This window comes from Schistocerca serialis, chromosome 9, assembly GCF_023864345.2.
Source record: "Schistocerca serialis cubense isolate TAMUIC-IGC-003099 chromosome 9, iqSchSeri2.2, whole genome shotgun sequence".
NCBI lineage: Eukaryota > Metazoa > Arthropoda > Insecta > Orthoptera > Acrididae > Schistocerca > Schistocerca serialis.
Genome location: NC_064646.1, coordinates 381053657 through 381063400, shown reverse-complemented (window position 1 = coordinate 381063400; position 9744 = coordinate 381053657).

The window sequence follows — 9744 nt, the reverse complement described above, 5'->3', positions numbered from 1 at the left end:
CGATTCACCCTACACGAGTTCATTAGTACGCCTTTTGGATTAAATGCAATGCTGTGCAAATCTTTCAGCGTTTTATGGACAAAGTAACACATGATCTCGACTTCTGCCACATCAAAACTTATGATGTTTTGGTCGTGTACAGCATCGAAACGGAACATCTGAAACAGTAATGGCAAATTTTCATTTGCTCCAGTTCATGTGGTCTACTCATCAATCCACCGAAGTGCGTGTTTGGAGCATCAGAAATTCAATTGCCTGGTCATATCGTCATTGACCAACTGATTCGGCCATCTCAGGAGAGATTAGAAACTATAAACAACTACACACTGCCTGTGACAGTCCGTGAGATGTGGAGATTTCTCAGCCTTGCTGACAATTATCGCTGTGTTGCAGACAACCACGCACTATTGGCCACTCCACTGAATCACATCTTACGAGCTTCGCTGAAACAAAGTGATAAATTACCGTCCACAAGCGGGTCAGAAAATGCCTTTAACAACTTGAAGACTGCTAAACTGAGGACGCACTTTCAGCACACCTGTTCCGCAAGCATCTCTCGCTTCAATAGTTGATGCATCTGTAACTGCAACAGGTACTACACTTTGACAACAACCAGACCAACGTTGGCAGTCATTGGCTTTGTTCAGTCAGAAACTAGCAAGAGAATGGACTAATACAACTTGTCGAAACCTACCCTGAAATTTTTCACATAGGAATAATATGCTGAAAGAAATGCACTACTAAGGTTCACTTCAAGTTTTTTTTATGTTACAGTTACACAGTTTTACCGCACGAAGAACCGCTTGTAACAGTGGTTTATATAGCCCTTCATAGCGATGTGCCAACTCGTGTTTGTGCCAAACTAAGTTGGAAGTTTGCGTGAACCGAGTTAGGATGAAAAAACAGAGATAACATTTATGAAGTAAAAATCAACATTGATTGCAATTTTGTTTCTTTAGTAAAATGGGCGCTCACATTAATAAAACATTTGTTACTTTCTGAAGCCCAGATATCAGATGTTAAAGTAATATGTTTAGCCTTCTGCATTTTTTTCCTTGTAGGCTGTCGACTCAGTATTATACTTTTCTTATAACAACTGATTCAGTTTTTTTTACGTTATCAATATTTAATGTTTTGGTGTATTTGCGAAAAACTTAATTCTTGACACTCTGCAATGGCTTGTAATCCTTAACTATCATAAACATCGGCACACATGTACATATTTATGCTAAAGACTTTATGCACAGTCAAACGATTTTGTCTGAGTCGTTTTGTTGAAGGTTCCACACCAACAGATGAAGGTGGCGATGGAAGCGAAATCATGATCGAGGAAGGATTGCCGGTACTTGTATACACCAAAATGTTACTGTCTTAACTCTTAAGGGACGACAATACCAAATGGGACACTTTTTTAAAGAGATGATTCGTCAGTGAATGAAAAATTTCCGAAACTGGGATAGTCTTTTTATGGGCCCTGGCATTGTCACACACAATAAAATTAATTCAGTGTAATAAATAACGCTCATAAAACACTTCGTTAACTTAGAGCAAATAAAACATCTCATCAGAAGCTACTGCACTTTGAAAAACATAATCACTGACGTTCAGTTCATGCGTGGTTACTGAAGCTATAGACATCTGACTGGGATACATTCGAGTTCAGTTGGTGCGAAAGCGGCGGTGAGCTCCGAACTAGTGCGAAACAAACTCTGCGCCGTCCGCCGTGCAACGAGTTCAACCGAATTTCGTAATAATCTCAACCCACGCCAGCCAGTTTCATAAACCGAGTTGACCCTAGGCTCGGTCAAATCGAACTGGCTGCAAATGCTAAATTAAGTTTTGATACCGCTGCCAAGTTCACATCCGCTCCGGTTGTAACTTTTCTTAAGGTATGGTAACCAAACCAGATTGGTGGGAAAATTATAACAGCATTCATTTCTCTCATTATCGTCTGGGTGGTTAGCGAACCATTTTCATTGCAGTTTTTTTTTCGTTATATGAAATCGGCGATCAAACGGAAAACACTTTTCTTATTGTCTGACATGCAAGTATCTGGTGTCAAAGCAATTTTTTTTCTTACAAGCTGTATACTCCATACTATATAAACCTGCTAACATATCCGTCAATTTTTTCTTGAGGGCAGTTCATAATCGGAGATACAGAAGCCAAATGCCTCGCCACGTGCGTGAACGGCTACCGTGATGCAGGCTGCAGTTTCGAGTCTTTTGGCATGAAATTTTGAAGACAATGGCACACGCGGAATTCGCTGCAATGCTTTGTCGGCGATCTAACGATCTTAAGGTAGACAAATGCCTCATCACGCTCATTAATTGCTGCCACACTAGACTGAAATTTGAAAATACACTTTTGACACACTTTGAATTTGCTGTAAGATTTTGGTGGTAATCGGATGGTCTTAAGGTAGCCGAATATCTCGTCATTAGAATAAATGGTTGCAGTGCTATTGGCCGTATTTCGAAAATACACTTGTAAGACCGCGAAACTTGCTGTAAGAATTTTGACGACAGTCGCGCAATATTATTGTAGCCAAATACCACGACTCGAGCATGAGTGGTGTAAGGTTTTACCGCTTTGTCATCGTTTCCCTCTGTCATTTTGTACTCAAAATTTTCCGAGTGGCCATGATGCTAATGTTACTCCCACTTGTAAATAACAGTTGTCAAATGCTTCACGAATTACGATCAAACAAAATAAATCGTAATAAGTTACTGCACTTTAATAGATCACAGTGAGTGACGTGACGTTCTGTAGGCATAAACTCAGCTGGGTTCAACTCTAGTGAGATCGGCGCGACGGCAGCGAACTCCAGCCTTGCGCGAGACCGTCATAGTTAGCGCGGCTGCCGCGCACCGAGTGGGCACAACTCGAGTTACTAACAATCTAACTCGGGTTAACTCAAAAATCCCCTCAACCAGAGTTAACCTGGTTTGATAACTCGAATTGACCCTTCGTGCCCAGCGCGCTGATCAGCGAATAAACAGACACAGCCGTGACAAGGCAACGTGCCGTAGCGCGAAATCCAAACTAAACACACGCGAATTTCAAGTACTTAAAACCGCACCTAAAAATGTCTCAAAGTATTATTTTTTAATGTGTTACAGTTCATATTGACAGCTAAATTGTTGCAGATGTAACCGTTACATAAGCGACTAGCAGAGGAAACAGAATCACTGATGTTTCATTAAGACTACGTTCAGCAAATGGGACTTTAATTGGTTGATGTGAAATATTTTGTGACAATTCCTGTAGCACTGTTGTTATGATAATTTTTTAATAATGAAACAGTTCCTTGTTTATTCCCTATACTAGTCACAAATATGCGAAGCGTTTGCTGAATGACGAAAACAAACATTTTTCTTACACAAGGCATACCCGATAAAAGAAAAATTAGTGCATTTATTTAGACAGTAGTAGAATGGAGAAAGAAATAGTTTTGGCAGTTGTTCTACATAGTGTGTTGCATATAAGGCATACTTGACAAAATTCTTTTAACGGGATTATGTCGGTACCTTTGGCCTTTCAAGGCCCTTTCGGACGGAGTTTAGTTTTAGTATGATGATGCAAACTAACAATGTTCAAATGATTTAAGTTTAACAGTACTGTTCCGCTGATAAACTGGAAATGACAAAGTTTTATACTATAGAAACATTACTTGATCGAGAGACTGAAGCACACTATTAGTTCCGGGCTGACTCTGAATTATACTAACAGCCTTGTTGTCGTCCTAAGGACAGAGCTATTAGGTCCAGGCCAAGAGTCCAACAAAAGTAATAAATAATTTTCAGCAACTAGTAAGAGGACGTTTCGGACACTTTTACAGAGTCGATTACAAGAGTTTTGCTACTAAACAGTCCCTTCTTTTCTAATTTTTAGCCCGCCTTGACGTTGCCGAAGACAGATATAAAGCTGTGGAAACGTTATTCCGCTCCTGCTCAGACTTATCACTGGCATTGTTGTATACGAATGTGCCATAGAATTCATCGACTACATATGCAACTCCATCTTCTTTGAGCTCGAAGTGATTAAGTACGATTTGCACGAAACCTGACTGACTTTACACGTATCTTTCAGAGAATAACAAGAAGCTTGGTATTCACGTCTGCTACGTATTTCTCTATAGTATTAATCATTAATGATATCCTCTCTACACATTTACTTGGGAGTGAACTTAGTAATTTTGTGACTTTCTTTTCCATATAATTTTCTGAATCTGTTTAACGAGGTCGAAGATGACTGGAAATTGGTAACGTTCATCTCACTTATATTTCAGAGTTCCTCATCTTGTATATCTCCTTCGGTAACAGTGCATCGACTCTCACCAGCAGTTCTAATCTTCTGAATAGTTTTTCTTTCAAGCTTTGGCGAGCTCCATTTTGGCCCATATTTCCTGCATGTAAATCGTTCATAAATAGAAGTAGTTGAAGCAAACCCACCTTTGCACACAGCTAACTTTAAGCATTTTCTTCCTTCTTCATTCTAGAAAAAGTTACAGGCTTTCCTTTGACACCGAAAGTTCTGCTCTCCATGTTTTCTTTGCGCTAGAAAAGTACTGTATTTTTGCTCTGGACTTTAATTAGCACACCAATCATCGTACGAACCACAATTCACGGAATACTCAACAGTCATTTCTTCTTTCTTCTCATGTTTCCACAATTTCTAAAGAAATGTCGACATCAGTCGAACGTATGTTCGAGAATTTGACTACCGGTCATAAATAACACATATGTTTTTTCAGAAGAAGTAGATGATTTCGATTGCATAGCACTTTCTTCATATTTTATCTCTGCAAATTAGAAAACATTAATTGGGTACCACATTACGGTGAAGCTCTGGAACCCGCACGAAGACAGATGCTATGAGCAAACAAAGAATAATTCTGTTTTACCTCTATCCTTACCGCTTGACAGTACCGCAAAGGCAACTGCAAATCATTATGGATATTAAATAAGTTACAAAAGCGCAACTGTCTGGTACAGCCACGGCAAGGTTGTACAATTTTCCGACCACATTACGAGTAAATAAATTGGCGGTTCAACATTACAGTAGAGTCCCGTTAATCCGAACTAATTGGGACCGGATCTTGTTCGGATTACCGATTTGTTCGAATTAGCTGGAACTACGATTACGAGTTTCTAGAATGAAGTATACCAAGCAGATAAGTAGGTACACCATGGTAACAAATGGGAACAAGTCTGGGAACAATGGCTCACTCTCACTCCCTGCCCTTGTTATTGTGCATTGTTGAGACCTTTGTAAGAGGATCACTCCAAAAGAAATGAACACTATTTTTTTTTTAAATCCATCTTTTATTCTACATGTTTGAAAGTTTTACAGTGTGTAGATACATCTTTTAGGAACAGTATTTTCATTTCTGCACATAATTTCCATCCCTCTCAACTGCATTACGCCATCTTGGAGCCAGCGCCTGTATACAAGCACAGTAAAATTCTGGACCAACCTGTTGGAGCCACTGTTTGGCAGTGTGCACAAGGGAGTCATCATCTTCAAACCTTGTTCCAAGAAGAGTGTCTTTCAGTTTCCCAAAGAGATGATAGTCGCATGGAGCCAGGTCAGGACTGTAAGGCGGGTGTTTCAGTGTTGTCCACTCGAGTTTTTTGACTGACATGTGGCCGTGCATTGTCATGCAACAGCAAAACATCCTGCTTTTGCCGATGTGGTCAAACACGACTCAGTCGAGCTTGAAGTTTCTTCAGTCTCATCACATATGCATCAGAATTTATGGTGGTTTCACTTGGCATGATGTCCACAAGCAAGAGTCCTTCGGAATCGAAAAACACGGTAGTCATAACTTTTCCAGCAGAAGATGTGGTTTTCAATTTTTTTTTCTTGGGTTTATTTGCATGATGTCACTCCATTGATTGCCTCTTCGTCTCTGGTGAAAAATGATGGAGCCATGTTTCATCACCTGTCATAATTCTTCCAAGAAATTCATCTCCACCATTCTCATACCAGTACTGTTCCAAAAGTTCGCTGCATACCGTTTTTCTTGTTTCATGGTGAACCACTGTCAACATCCTGGGAACCCACCTGGTACAAATATTTTTTTGTCAACACTTTCAGTATTCTGCGAACACTTCCTTCCCCTATCCCAATGTAGCATGACAATTCGTTCACTGTGATGCGTCTGTCAGCAGTCACCAATTCGTTAACTCTCTGCACATTGTCTGGAGTGTGTGCAGTATGAGGCCTGCCACTGTGAGGACAATCCTCAATATTGCCGTACCCGCTTCCATCACGTCACCTGCTTGCCCACCGACTAACTGTACTGCGATCGACAGCAGCTTCTCCATCCACCTTTTTCAACCTCTTGTGGATGTTTCCCATTGTCTCGTTTTCACAGCACAAGAATTCTGTGACAGCACGTTGCTTTTGACGAACGTCAAATGTAGCAGCCATCTTGAAGACATGCTGTGACGGCGCCACTCACAGGAAAAGATTGAACTAAGTTTGAAAACAAGCGGGAAGGATGTATCTACACACTGTAAAACTTTCACACATGCAAAATGAAAACTGTATTTTTACAAAAATAGTGTGCATTTCTTTTGGAGTCACCCTCGTAGTGTCTCGAGGTCAGTGCACTGCCAATTGGCTCGCAAAGCACTTGGTTATTTTAGTTATCGATCGCTGGCACGCTTAACAGTTGTATTGTATTCGTTCAGGTGTAGTGGTGTAAGTATTTTCGTCATGAGTAAACAAAAACGTACAACGTTAAGTCTCAAAGAAAAACTGAATGGTTTGAAGCGGATAGACAATGGTGAGAATGTATCTAAACTGGCAATGGAACTGGGTGTTGGTAAAGCAACCATTTGTGACTGGAAGAGGAACCGAGTGAAACTTGAACTTTGAAACGGTCCCAGTACGATAAAGTGGGTGAAGCTCTTTTCCTTTGGTTTACACAAGGAAAGAGAAAGGGGAATTCATTTGAGTGGAGCACTGGTTCAGAAGGCTGTTTACCTGAACAAGTTAATGGATGGTGATGAGTCTTTTAGTGCGAGTACGGGTTGGTTGGACAGATCCAAAAAACGACATGGAATTGGTCAGTTAACAATTACTGGAGACAAGCTTTCTTCTGACCGTGATGCAGAGAAGGAATACTTGGGTAAGTTTGAAAAAATAAGAGAGGGAAAGTGTTCTCCCCAACAAATTTATAACGACTAGACTGGCCTTAATTTTAGGGCATTGTCAACAAAAAGCCTGGCATTAAAAGCAGAAGACCATCCTCCTGGTTTTAAAATATGCAAAGATCGTGTGACTTTATTAGCGTGCATCAACGCTGCTGGTAATCACAAGCAGACTTTAATGCTGATTGGCAAATCTTCTAGGCCCAGAGCTTTTAAAAATTGCAACGTTAAGTCCCTGCCTGTATATTCTCGCAACCAGAAAAAAGCGTGGATGAATGGTATTCTGTTCAAAGAATAGTTTCACAGCCAGTTTGTTCCCTTTGTTCGATGGTTTTCTAAGGAAAATCATTTGTCTCCCTGTGCAATTCTTTTGATCGATAACGCGCCATCTCATTCCAGCGCTGAGGAATGATGTGATGGAGAAATTGTGGCGAAGTTTTTGCCACCAAATGTTACACCACTTCTACAGCCGATGGACCAGGGTGTACTGAAGCATTAAAACTGATATACAGAAAACAATTTTTAAGGATGCTGATCCATGATGATAGCATTCTTTTAGTGGACAAATTAAAAAATACCGATGTGAAGGATGCCGTTTATTGAGCCGCTGAGGCATGGCAGAATATTACAGAAAATACTCTGAGAAAATCGTGGAGAAAACTGTGGACATCTCTTGAGTTTCAGGACAACCTAATTGAAAATGAAGAGGAAAATCTACTACAAATGATACAGACAATCCCCGGTTGTGAAGAAGTTAGTGACGGAGACGTAGATGAGTGGATGGCAGGGTATGGGGCATGTGTGGAGAACCTTACTGACGCAGATTCAGTTGCTGCTGTGACTCAAGACCAGGAAAAAGTGGATTGCTGCGACGAAAGTGACAACGAGCCTGAAAGCAACAAAGGAGAGCTGGTGCCACACAGTGGCGCAGCAGAAGCCCTTGACATTGTGCTACGTTACTTGGAGCAACAGCCCACTGCTACATCAGATAAATGTAAATGTAGTGTGACTAGGGCCTCCCGTCAGCTAGACCGATCGCCGGGTGCAAGTCTTTCGATTTGACGCCACTTCGGCGACTCGCGCGTCGATGGGGATGAAATCATGATTATAATGATGATGATGATGAGGAGGAGGAGGAGGAGGAGGAGGAGAACGACTACACAACACCCAGTCCCTGAGCAGAGAAAATCTCCGACCCAGCTAGGAATCGAACCTGGGCCCTTAGGATTGACATTCTGTCGCGCTGACCACTTAGCTAATGGGGCGGACACTACACCCGCTGTTTTGATGTTTATGAGATGATGGCGCAACTAACCATCATATAACAGTCTGTCTTCATTACGCAAAAAAAAAAAAGAGCTTTTGTCATCTAAAAAGTAGGGATAAAGTGTTTGCTGTATTTTAGTAAGTTTGACAGCTTTTCTTTCATCGTCATGCATTGTTTACACCTAATGTTTTCTTGCGAATTTTTCTAATGCATGTTTACTATACTGGTAAATTAAAATAGTCTATATGTACAGCAGTTTACAGCACAGTTTTCCATACTTAGACTAACATTTTTTTCATCTTTGGATTAAACAAACTTTCGGATTAACGGGGTTTGGATTAACGGGACTATACTGTATTTAAAATACTTGCAGTGTGCCTTAGTAGCTAAAATTTTGACAGTGAATTTGTTTTCAGTATTCTTTCTGTGAGTAAAATGTCTGGGTAGGATCGGACCATGAAGCAGATGTGGTCGACAGACAGCTGCTAGTTACACGCAAATGGTGCTTAAATAAAGAAATTCCCCATATGCTTGAAGACCAATTGCTTAAGCTAGTCAGTGATCACAAGCCGCTTATTTGAGCATTTGATCAGAGACCATACAAAGCATTCACTGCATACTTGGACTACATAGTGAAGTTCACTACACATATCATCGGTGTTGATGGGGAACTGAATTAGCCAGCAGGTGCCATTTCCCGTGTAGATGCAATTACGGGCAAAGTTAACTATCAAGCATACGTTTGGCATAGCAACTTGATAGCGACCTGCAGTACCTTGTTCAGATGTAGCGTTGTACTGTGATGTTCCTATATCAAATTCACATCCGTTTGACAGCAAAATTTCGTCAGTAGGAAATCTCATCACTGCACGATTTGTCCAGCTCCAGAGTATGACAAAGCTGGTTAAGCGAGTTGTTGTGAGTCCAGATATGGACAGCGAGTACAAAGGTTTAGTGCAGCGTCCTATCAGCACAGTATCACCTGGCAAGTTAGTGCACCAACTGGCATATTATTATTTTTCCCCCATCCAACCAACAATTTGAATATGTGCACACAGATATTGTTGAACTGCTATCGCTATCTGAAGGACACACCTGTTGGTTAACTGCAACTGTGCACTTCACCCATTGGCTTGAACTTGTTCCTATGGTCAACACCGAACTTAAACTATCACAACCAGTCTTTCAGGATGGATCAGTTGTTTTGGGAATCCTGTACCAACAGGTCACGCATGCAGCGTATTCAAATTACAGATTATCATCTGGCAATAAGTGACTTAGGTTGGCATTGAACTCATTTCATGAGTCATAACA